The following is a 12025-nucleotide window of genomic DNA, read 5'->3' as shown; positions in this document are numbered from 1 at the left end:
ACTCTATAAACCAAATCTATTTCCCACCCCATCTGTTGTTTCTCTCTCTGGATGTATTCAGCCAAGATACTTGTCATAATGTCCCTTATGTTTTCATCATCTGCCTCCACCACATTTTGAAATCTAAGGTAAAAGGACATTCTCTCAAATTCTATTTTCATCTGCTGGGTGTCAAGTTCTTTGTTCCCCTTCTGCACCCCTTCCATCCCCTCCCTCATCTCAGCTGTCCCACCCTCCAAGAAATCCAGTCTCTGTGAGTTTTTGTTGATTTGGGCCTGATTCTCTTTAATTTCTTCTTTCATCTCCTTTAGTTGTTTTTTCCTTTCCTCTTGTCCCTGTAGAAGTTGCTGAAACATTTGTTGAAACTCAGTCTCTGTAGTTTTAGGTTGCATCAGAGCTGTTATCGTTGATTGTGTACTAGGACTGGACGTTTGCAGATGTCGGGGCAGAAGCAGCAAATCCAGGCTTTCCAGGAGGTGTTTTTTTAGGAGACATTGTTTACAGAATAAAGAGTTCAGTCAGTGTATAGAGTGGTCAGTCAGAGAGGTAGAACAGCCAGGAGAGTCCAGGAGACAGAAGGTTCAAGCAGAGGAGGATTTTTCTAATCACCCTGGCAATAGAGTTAAATTTTTCACTCCAGGGAGTCTAAGAGATAACAGTCAACAAGAGATTTGTCTGAGTAGCACGGAGACAAAGACCGGAAGCCTGAAGTTTTAAAGGTGGAGTCAGGTTTCACAGTTCATGAAGACAACGGAAGTGTGCCATCTTGCCCTGCCAGCTTCGGGCTTAGAGGCATAACAACATTTCAAGCTTTCCAAACTTTCCAGATCATCATTCCATTATGGGTTTAAGTTCAAAATTCGCCATTAATAGGAGCATGACATCCTTAGTTGGCTCTCCCTCCTCCTCCTTCCCTTGGGGCTGAGAGCAAAATTGTTTCAAGCCGCCTGTCCAAGGGGGGGGGAAATCCCCCTCCCTCCAGCCACGCTTCTCCAGCCAAGCCGAAAAAAGTTTAAACTGCTGGCAATTTTTCCAAGTCAATAAAGGGAATGAGAGGGAGTTGTCGCCTCACCGCACCGCAGCCGCGTCCTTCTGCTTGTCTTTTTCTTCCGTCAGCCTCACAGCGAAGACGCCGGAGCGTCCCCCATCATGCTCCCCGGTGCCTAGAGCGAAGCGGGGGCCCCCCCGGCTGCCGCCGATCCAGGGGATCCCCTGCCGTGCCGCTCCTCCGGCAGGAGCCTCTACGGGGCGTCCTGTGCCCCCCAAGGAGTGGGGAGCCCAATGGGAAAGCGTGGGGCGAGCAAGGCTTGCCCGTCGCCGTCAGCCGCCAGAACCGGAAGTGATTTGACAGCTGATTCTGACGCCCTGGCTTTGTCCAAGGCGATTTGCAGAGTGAGGTTTGATTTCGCCAGCAACCTCCTCTGCAAATTAATGTCCCGAATGCCGCATATTATGCGGTCCAGAATCAGCTCATCTAAGTCTCTGAATTCACAATATGTTGCGGCTTTACGAAGTACGGCAACATACTCACTTATCAACTCGCCCTCCTTTTGGTTCCTGATATTGAACTCATGCCGACAAATGTGCTTGGATGGCTTGGGTGCGTATTTATTTATTTATTTATTTATTTATTTATTATTTAATTAAATTTTTAAACCGCGCCCTTTCCTAAACAGGACTCGGGGCGGTGTACAGTCATGTTAAAACAGTATAGTACAAAATATAGATATACATTCAATATACAAATATACAAATAGGTACGCGGAGGAGGTAGGATGTAGACTGTACAATATATAAAATAAAATACAAATAAACATTAAAATACCCTTAAAAAACTGCCCAATAAGATGTTTGCCAGGAGGTAAATGGGATTATGAATCGGTTAAGCCAGCTAACTGGAACAGGTGGGTCTTAAGCTTCTGTCGGAAGGAGCGGAGGTCTGTGGTAGTTCTAATATCGGGGGGGAGGTCATTCCAGAGGGTTGGGCCGATCACAGAGAAGGCTCTGTTCCTGGGCGCCGCCCGTTGACACTGCTTAGTGGACAGCACCCGGAGGAGTCCCTCCCTGTGAGAGCGGATTGGTCACAGGGATGTATGAGGTAAGATGCGATCCCGCAGGTAACTAGGTCCCGTGCCATGGAGCGCTTTGAAGATAGTAACCAACACCTTGAAACGCACCCGAAAAACCACAGGCAGCCAGTGCAGCTCGCGCAGGAGTGGTGTTATATGGGAGTATCTTGTCCCTCCCATGATGGCCCGCGCGGCCGCATTCTGAACTAGCTGTAGTCTTCGGGTGCATCTCAAGGGGAGCCCCATGTAGAGAGCATTGCAGTAGTCCAGGTGAGACGTCACCAGCGCATGAGTGACCGTGCGTAAGGCGTCCCGGTCCAGTAGGGGGCGCAATTGGCGCACCAGGCGAACCTGGTGGAACGCCCCCCTTGCCACGGCTGCCACATGGTCATCCATCGACAGCCGGGCATCAAGGAGGACGCCCAAATTGCGCGCCCGTTCCACAGGGGGCAGTTGTTCGCCCCCTATGGCCAGCGATGGAATCCACTGGTTGAACCGGGGCGCCGGAAGCCACAGCCACTCAGTCTTGGAGGGGTTGAGTCTGAGTCTGTTGTCCCCCATCCAGACCCGAACGGCTTCCAAGCACCGGGACATCATTTCCACGGCCTCGTTGGGGTGGTTTGGGGTGGAAATGTACAGCTGTGTGTCATCAGCATACAGATGGTATCCAACCCCAAAACCACGGATGATCTCACCCAGCGGCTTCATGTATGTGTTGAACAGGAGGGGCGAGAGGACCGACCCCTGCGGCACCCCACAAGTGAGTGACCTCAGGGTTGACCTCTGCTCCCCTGCCAACACCCAAAATAGCCCCAGCTGGAGCTGAAATGAGAGTTGGAGGTGGAGTCGGTATTGGAGCTTCAGCTGGAGGCTGGTGATGGCGGCGTCGGCGTCTGCGGAGATAGGGGCAGAGGCAGGATGAACGGGTGGCGGCGGCGGCATCCCAGCGACCCGGGCGGCGCAACGACGGCATCGGCGATGCTAGCAAGGCCGAATTGGAGGGTGAGGACCGCTGAAAGGCCGTTCGGGGGTTTGCATGAGGCTCGAGACGCTGGAGGCCGAAGAAGGCCTGCGGGAGAGCCGTAGGCCGGCCGGAGCAGCGCTCGGGCCAGGACTAACAGCGGGGGGGCCGCTGAAGCTGGGGGAGGCAGGCTACGATGGGGCTAGCCCTTAAAGAGCTATGCTGGAGCCTGGCAGAAGGAGGGAGACCTGTGGCACCAGGGGCAGGACGGGTCTGTGCCCAGGAGATTGGCAGGAGGCTTCCATTGGCAGGAGGTTCAGTGCCAGGAAGAGAAAGGATTTATCAACCCCTGCCATTTGCCATCTACCTGCCATGGCTAAACCTGCCCACCTGTCACTTGTTACTTGTTATTTTGACTATCTATAACCATTGACTACTGTGCGTGCCTGCGGAACTACCCCCCACCATTTTTTACCATCTTTCACCCGCTTACCATCAAATTTACCATCAATTTTACCATCAAACTCCATCAAATATCTACCTAGACTGCCTGCCCACCCACACCACAGATTGCCTCCTGGCCTCCACCATTTACCATCTACTTTCCACCTATTCACCATCTATCTACCATCCACTTATCATCCACGTACTGACTTACCATCTGATGAGGAACCTGGCTTGCTGACTCAATTTAACATCTACAGCACCCTGGCCCTTGCTGCAGCTCCCCCCAGTATATACTCGAGGTCAGACTTGCTCCTGCTGCGGGAGTCCCCCCTCTCGCAGACATGGCCCTTTGCCCTTTCGAGGGCCCACCTTAATGACGGGTTTGTTAACCCCGAGAGGTGGAGGAAGCGAAGACTTAGGGGGTTTTTAACCAGATGTTTTTTATCCATTTTAGGGGGTACCAGGGTGGGTGGGAGGGATAATCAGGCCAGGAGGGGGACTTTTGCCAGGCGAACAGGTGAGGTCAAAGGGGAAGTGAGCGGAGTGGGGGGGGAAGGGAAAATGACCTTCCTATAGAGGGTTGTTTTATTCCAACGGTCGTGGGGAGGGGTGGGTGCGAGGACGGAAGAAAATCTCGTAGTCGGTTGGGAGACCGCGGCTGCTGGACACGCCCGGTCACTCGTACCAACCCCCGCAGCCTAGGTGGCCAGGGCCTACAGAGCCAGGGCCTGAGGCTGATGCTCTGCAATGCAAGGTCCGCTGTTAACAAGGCCCCCCTCATTAATGAGTTGATCTCAGAGGGGGAGCCGGACCTTGCAGGGATAACGGAGACCTGGTTGGGCCACGAGGGCGGTTTACCTCTCGTGGAGATGTGCCCACCAGGCTACCGTGCATTTAATCAGCCGCGGGCCCTGGGTAAGGGTGGTGGGGTGGCGGTAATTATACGGGAGAGTCTGGAACCGAGAGAGTTCACTGTGCCGCAGATATCTGGCTGTGAGTCCCTTGGTGTGAAATGGGGCCCCGGGAGGCAGTTGGGCTTGCTGATTGTATACTTGGCTCCTCGCTATACATCAGCGGCCCTGCCTGAGCTCCTCGAGCTGATCGCGGAGACGGCGGTTGATACCCCCAAACTTGTGGTTATGGGGGATTTCAACCTGCCGTCGACGGGTGAAGCATCCGAGGTGGCTCGGGAGTTCATGGCTTCCATGACAGCCATGGACCTGACCCAATTAATTCAGGGCCCCACACACGAAGGTGGGCACACACTGGACCTTGTTTTTGTCTCTGGACAGTGGACGAGTGATCTGGGAATAGGGGATTTGGTTATTACACCCCTGTCATGGTCAGATCACTCATTTCTCTGGCTCGACTTCCCCGGCGCTACCCCCCACCGCGGGGAGGTGGAACCTGACTGTCCCAGATGGTTCCGCCCCAGGCGACTGATGGAACCTTACAGGTTCCAGACGGAGCTTGGGCCACTTCCTGTAGTCCTGACCCACTCCCGGACGGAGGACCTAGTAGCCGCTTGGAATAGGGCGGCTGCTGGAGCCTTGGACCGGGTAGTGCCTTTGCGGCCTCTCCTGCGGCAACGAACCACCCTGGCTCCTTGGTTTACCGAGGAGCTGAGGGTGATGAAACGCCACAAGAGACGCCTAGAAAGCAGGTGGAGGTCCTCACGCTCCGAATCTGACCGAACACAGGTAAGATCCTATTTACGGACCTACCTTGTGGCACTGAGAGCGGCTAAACGTAGACACTGTGCCGCTCTTATTGCATCCGCAGATAACCGCCCTGCCGCCCTGTTTCGGGTGACCCGCTCCCTTCTATCACAGAGGCCGCGGGAAGCCCCTTTACAGGGTAGAGCAGAGGAGTTTGGGGAACATCTGCAGGATAAAATCGCTCAGATCCGGAGTGGATGGGCCCCCGTCAGTGGCCCAGGGGAGACGTCGGAAGCAAGTCTTGAGGCACCACGCTGGGAGGAGTTTGACTCTGTTGCCCCTGAGGATTTGGACAGGTTACGTGGGCGACTGCGAGCCACTACATGTTTATTGGACCCGTGTCCCTCTTGGCTTGTACTGGCATCCTGGGAGGTCACACGAGGCTGGCTCCTGGGTCTTGTGAACGCTTCACTGGAGGAGGGGTCCTTGCCGGTCGCCTTGAAAGAGGCGGTGGTGAGGCCCCTACTCAAGAGGCCTTCCCTGGACCTGGTGGAGCTAGCTAATTATCGTCCCCTTCAGAAAGGCTCATGAGGTCATTTGCCTCGAAGAAGCAGTCAAATCGTAGCATGTATGACTCCCAGTGCTCGGTGACTGGGTCATATGGAGTCGGTGAGGCGTGCATGGTCATTTTGTGTTCAGAGGGCGTTTTGAGTTTGCCACTCAAAAATGGCTGCTTGAAAACCGCGCTGAGCTCCGGGCTGGATGCACTTGCTGGATTCTTCACTCTTTTTGGTTAGCCTAGTTGCCTTCCAATTCCACCTTCGTCGCCAGTGTTAGATTGGGTAATGGATAGGCACACACAGGCTTAACAGTAACAACAGCTCTTTATTATAACACAAGTGAGAACAATCCAGCGAAGGTTGAGTCTGACAGCAGCCCTTTTATAGGGAGCTGTCAGACCCTTCGACCAATAGGATTAAACCTCTGTTCCCGCCGGAACAGAGTACCTTGGTGGAAACCATTGTAGCTAGTATGGATATCTAACAGTAACAACCTACTATTGCTAAAATATTGCACAGTTTCCTTCTATCCATCCATGCATCCATCCTCAAAGTTGACAAATACTCAGCTCTTGATATTTGACATTTTTATTTGTACCTGACCTTTAGTATATTTTTACAAATAACTCCAGTCAGCTAACATATCCAACACTTCTTCCTTTTCTTATTTTCCCCATAACAAAAACCCTGTAAGGTGGACTGAGCTAAGAGAGAATGACTGGCTTTCATGGCTACAGTGGGACTTGAACTCACAGCCTCCTGTTTTCTAGCCTAGTGCTTTAATAATAGAACCAAGAAGAACATGGTTTTTATGTACAGAAATAAATCCTAAATCACATTCATCTTTATTCATTTATTATTAAGTTTATATGCTGCCCATATCACCAAAGGGGACTCTAGGTGGCCTACAATCATTAAAACACCAATATTATATAAAACCTTTAATGTTAAAACAATAATTATATTACATTTGATTAAAATTGACAAAAGATGGGGGAGGAAGATAGCAAGATGTATATTGGGAGGAGGTGGGGTCTTATTTGTTTGTTTGTACCCCTCCTTTATTATATAACGGTGAACATATCCAACACAACTTCTGCCTCCAATTCTCCCTCAACATCAACACTATGAGGTGAGTTGGCTCTGAGAGAGAATGGCTGGCACAGGGTCACCCAGCTGGCTTTTGTGCCTAAGGTGAAAACAGAACTCACGGTCTTCAGTTATAGTAAGAGGTGAAGGCACTAGGCTATATTCCTAGCCTGGTGCCTTAACCACTAGACCAGAGGTGTCAAACTCAAGGCCTGGGGGCCAGATTTGGCTGCGAGGTGCTTAGATCTGGCCTGCGGGGCCACTCTGGAAACAGCGAAGGATCGGTCTGCGGTGCCATTGCCAGGAAAAATAGAGCTCCATTTCCGTTGGCAAAGGGTTGCAGGAGGCCATTGCAGCCGAAAACCGAGTTTGGGAGCCCGTTTTCACAGGCAAAGCACTTGGGCTACCACAGGCGCCCCCGACACAAGTTACTCAAGGTGGCCATGCCCACCCCATTCACACACCCTCAGGCCCCCTGACCAATGGTGGGTTGCCAATTTTTTTACTACCAGTTCAGGCGCATTTGTGCGCATCCAGGCAGGTAGGCAGAGCTTCCCGCTGCCGCTACTACCGGTTCGCCTGATCCGGGCAAACTGGGAGCAATCCGTCTCTGCCCTCCCAAGGTCAAACACAACCCTGATGTGGCCTTCAATTAAATTGAGTTTGACACCCCTGCACTAGACCAAACTTGCTCTCCTTATCTCCGTCTATTAACCACTTCCAGAATGAGACTCCCCCACTGGGGCTACAAGCCAGTTGGCAGAGCCAGATCATCAAGGCCTTTTGGGATGCCAAAAGGGTAGGTATGGCTGTCACCTTGTGGGGCATGGTGTTCCAGAGGCAGGAGCCACAGCAGAAAAAGGCTTTTCTCCTGGACCCTCCAGCCAGAATTCCTTGATGGACAGGGTCTGCAGTATGCCCCTTCTGCCAGGGTTGGTGCGGCAGGCCAATCCCATTGGGGTGAGACAGTTCCTTAGACAATCTGGACCCATGCCGTGAAGAGCTTGAAAGGTGGAAACTTAACACCTTGAGTTGGACCCAGAAGTAAATTGGGAACCAGGGCAGCTTGTATACCAGTGGTGGGTTTCCATTTTTTATACTACTGCTTTGCTCATGCGCGAGCCACTTCTGCACATGCACAGAAGCATCCAGGCAGGTGGGCGGAGCCTCCTGCCGCTGCCATGATCGGCTCACCCAATCTGGGCTGAACCAGGAGCAACCCATCTCTGTTACATACCCTATAACCCCTGGGGAACTTCAGAACCAGTAATTAATGTGAACCCAAAGAAGGAAATAGCAAATTGTTAAATTGAATAAACTACTAAGAAAGATTCAGAAGTAAATGAAGCTATGTTTTTTATTCTGTAAAGCCATTTTCTCCAAAGTAGATTTGATTCTAAGTAATAATATTGTGAAATGTGCCCCATTTCCCACCCCCCCAATGTTCTTTTCAAACTGTGACTAGTTTTGTTTGTAATTTGGGCTTGTGTGAGTATTGTTTTGTTACTAGTATTTTCCTTCCTTGTCCAAGATGTGCTGAATATAAGCAACTAATTTCCTTTTTCAAATGAAAAAACTGTTGAAGAATATTCCTCGCTTAAGGCATAATTTGATCAAGGCACACCCAGCCTTGCAGATTCTACCTTCCTAGTCTTTTTTCTAGCCTACTTATGATATTGTCTTATCAGTGACAAACATTATTCTTTAACATAATCCAGGTGCAAGGATTGTCTTTATATCTAACTATAACAAAGTTCTAACCAGAAACTTGTGGCAATGTACTGAATATTTTTTCAGTGTGATAATGAATAACTGAATCTCTCTAGGCTGATAATGAATGACTAATGAACATAATTACTACAATGCCTAAGATACTAAGATGTTATTTAATTATTATGACACTACATCCATAACATACTGGCTTGCTAATGAGAACATCTTGAGCTGCAATGGTAGCTATCCTATAAAATGTGCTACAGTTAGTCTGGCAAGATTTATTCTTGACAAATTAGTGCTAACTTCTGATAACTAACACACTGATTTCAAAAGTATTTATAAATCAGGCGACATAAATATTTGTTTTAGATTCGAATCTACCCAGTTATTGTCTTAGGCTGACCTTTCCCAGGGGTGACAAACTGGCGGCCCACGGACCGGATGTGTCATGCGCAGGCCACGCCGACCCCATTTCTGCGAAGGGAAAAAAGTCACGAAACATCACCTGACAGCAATGAAACGGCACAGAGTTTGATATCTGTGCTTTAAGAGTTCCCCTCTTAAGATTTGTTGAAAATCGGGGCATGTGTTCATTAGCATTTGAAGAGAAAGGTAAAAAATGGAAGAAACCACCTTACTGATTTCAAACCTTGTGGACACCGCTGCACGTACCCTCCAGTTATCTGGCATTTCATTTATTCCTCAGGAGGATGTCACGTAAATCAGTGTCTCAACCTTGGCAAATTAAAGATGTGTGGACTTCAACTCTCAGAACGTTGGGAGTTAAAGTCCACACACCTTAAAGTTGCTAAGATTGAGAAGCGCCGAGATAAACGTTTAGTGAGACTTCCAGATGCTTAGAATTATTAGGGCCTAGAGAGTGAAATTCATTAGAGGGAATCGTCCCCATGTTTGTATCCATGTTCATTCCCGCTTCTTTATTCTACTTTAGAATTCTTAGTGAATACCTATCAATTTTTCAGAATGAATAAGTCAGCAGTGATTTATTGTTAACTTGTAGTTTACAATAGCCATATAGCGATAATAGTATAGTAAAATTTGCAGGAAACTACAATGGCATTTTGGTACTTGCCATTAACTGGTTCCAGGAGGCGTGATTAGTACCAGAAATTATGAATATCAAACTTTTTTTCCCCTATAAGGAATAATGTAGTAAGTCACAAGGCAGCCAATACCAACAAGTTGTAGCTTGCATATTGAGTACCAAACAAACTAATATGAGACAAAATTTTCATATCAAAATGAATCAAGAATCACATTTAATGAGTTTCAAAGTAGTTGACTACCAAAGTACCACTGTGCATTAAAAATCCATAATATGAGTTTTTCAAAATATAAAATAACACATCTCTACAGTATCTCTGAAACAATTCTATTGTTGAAAGCTTCTGGAAAGCCAATAACATAGTTGGATCTAATGGTTAAAGCACCAAACTAGAAACCAGGAGAGGGAGTTCTAGTACTACCTTCAGCTGGGTAACTTTGAGCCAATCACTTTCCCTCAGCCCAACCCACCTTGCAGGGTTGTTAATTTGGGAAAAATAGGAGAAGGAAGGAATATTAGGTATGAGCACTGCTTGAGTTATTTATAAAAACAATAAAGGCAGGATTAAAAAAATACTAAAAGAAACTAGAAACCAGCCTAATATATAAGAGGAATCTTTTTCAGCAGTCTTAGCTCTCCCTACCTCCAGAATTGTGGAGAAAAAGAGGAGGAGGAGGAAGAGGAGAAGGGACTGCAGTATATGCCTCAGTAAAAAGGTTAGGTAGAAATCTACTTATAATGCAACTGATCCCATCAAGGAGAAAATAGGACTACCGGTAGTTCCATTTTCCATCACCTTGCTATGTGTCCAATCCTATCTAAAGTTGGGTGTTCTTAAAACTTTGTTAGGTTTTATATAGTCAGAATGCTTCTGCTGCTACATTCCAATTTTTTTCTTTATAGAATAGAATAGAATAGAATTCTTTATTGGCCAATGTGATTGGACATACAAGGAATTTGTCTTTGGTGTGTTTGTTGGGATTATTTTCAGTTATATTTCAGCACCTCCTTTTGGGGAATTTCTTGAACACATTGTTCCATTGTATCATGGCATCTTATTCTATATCAGTGTTTCTCAACCTTTGCAATTGTCAGATTTAACTTGAAGTGTGTGGTGAACTCTTACAATTGCTAAGGTTGAAAAACACTGTTCTAAATGTTTAAAATATATGTTTTTGCAGTTTAAGATACTATTCGGTTACACTGGGTCAAATTGTTTCTTTTATGAAGATACTAGTGTGTACAAAATGTCCATTATACAGATAAAGTGTTAGAGCTATCTCCAAAACATTGGTACAAGTTGAATTGGTCAGGATGCGAAAAGGTGGAAACCAACTGCACCCTTCCTCAAAATTAAATTAATCTTATTTCCTTAGAATTTCTGTTTCCATTGACAGACAGAAATCCAAGCTCAGGTGGGGGGTGCAAGTGTGAGGACTGAAAAATATTACCTACATCCCCGATTGGCCTCCTGCTTGGGCAGGGGGTTGGACTAGATGACCTGCAAGGTCCCTTCCAACTCTGTTAATCTGATTCTATCATAAGGGAGGCTCTGACTTTTTAAGTGATCCGCTGCTAGTAATCCCTTTCAGAATCATGCCTTGCCTGGCTTGTTGACCGCTCCCCCCCCTCCACCGGAGAAAGTAAAGCAATCCCGCTCCAGTGGCGAATCCAGCTCGCGTTTTACTTTCCGCCACAGGGCTCCGGACGGCCGGAGAGAGCTCAGCAGCGCCGCGTGGAGTAGTCTCCCTCCCAGCGGGTCTGGCCGGGGAAGTTGCGACCTCTGCGGGGAGAGCACGTTTTCTTTGCCCCTGGCTCGGGGTCGGGGGGGTGGGTGGGCTTCTCTTTACCTTGGAAGACTTTTTCTCTCCCCCTCCCCTCCTCCCCCTCTCCTGTCCGCAAGCCGGCTGGAGGAGCCATGGAAGTTCCCTTGCTTTTCTGCGCTGGCGGATTGCAAAGCCATGCATGCCTCGTAGGCTCTTCCTGAAGAGGCAGCCAAACTGGTACGTATCCGCGGATCGAGCCCCGGGGGGAGCCGATCCTGCGGGGGGGGGAGGAGGAGGGGGGTGCCGAAGCCCTTTTCGCACGTGAAACTGGTTAGCGAGGTTTTGGGGTGGTTCAAAGAGACCCTTTCCTCCCCACCAAACCCGGATCGCCTTCTCTGCAGCAAAAACCTTCCACGCTGCCAACAAACTTTTCGGCTGATGACCAGGGAAGGAAGGAAGGCGGATCAATGGGACGTTTGGGGGAAAATTAGGGCCCAATGTAAAATATTCGTGTTTTTTAAAAAAGTTGTTTTTATTTTTAGTCTCATACACACATTTACAAGTTCTCTTATTTATTAGGCTTATCACATTTTAACATTAAAATTTCTATATAAAAAATTAAAATATATGATCGGGATTGCTTTGCTTACTGTCCCATACATCTATTTTGTTGTACCTCCACCCTACTTTCCT

The 12025-nt window shown here is 48.3% G+C and overlaps 1 protein-coding gene across 4 annotated transcripts in view; it reads left to right on the top strand.

Moving 5' to 3' along the window:
* The window catches only part of TET1 (tet methylcytosine dioxygenase 1), a 131460-nt gene that overhangs the window by 11501 nt on the left and 107934 nt on the right, over positions 1 to 12025 (top strand). The window contains exon 1 of one of the 4 annotated variants that reach the window (XM_081953964.1): positions 11235 to 11325. The exons of 1 other annotated variant lie outside the window; for it this stretch is intronic. The gene's annotated coding sequence lies outside the window, so the exon portion shown is untranslated. Of the gene's footprint in view, positions 1 to 11234; positions 11326 to 11401; positions 11570 to 12025 lie in introns of those variants that run through there. 2 more of the 4 variants (XM_081953961.1, XM_081953965.1) reach the window with 2 other exon arrangements.

The sequence above is a fragment of the Natrix helvetica genome (assembly GCF_964273705.1).
Source record: "Natrix helvetica genome assembly, chromosome: 5".
In the NCBI taxonomy this organism is placed as follows: domain Eukaryota; kingdom Metazoa; phylum Chordata; class Lepidosauria; order Squamata; family Natricidae; genus Natrix; species Natrix helvetica.
The sequence above is the reverse complement of the archived record's forward strand: the minus strand, read 5'-3'. Positions and strand labels throughout refer to the sequence as shown.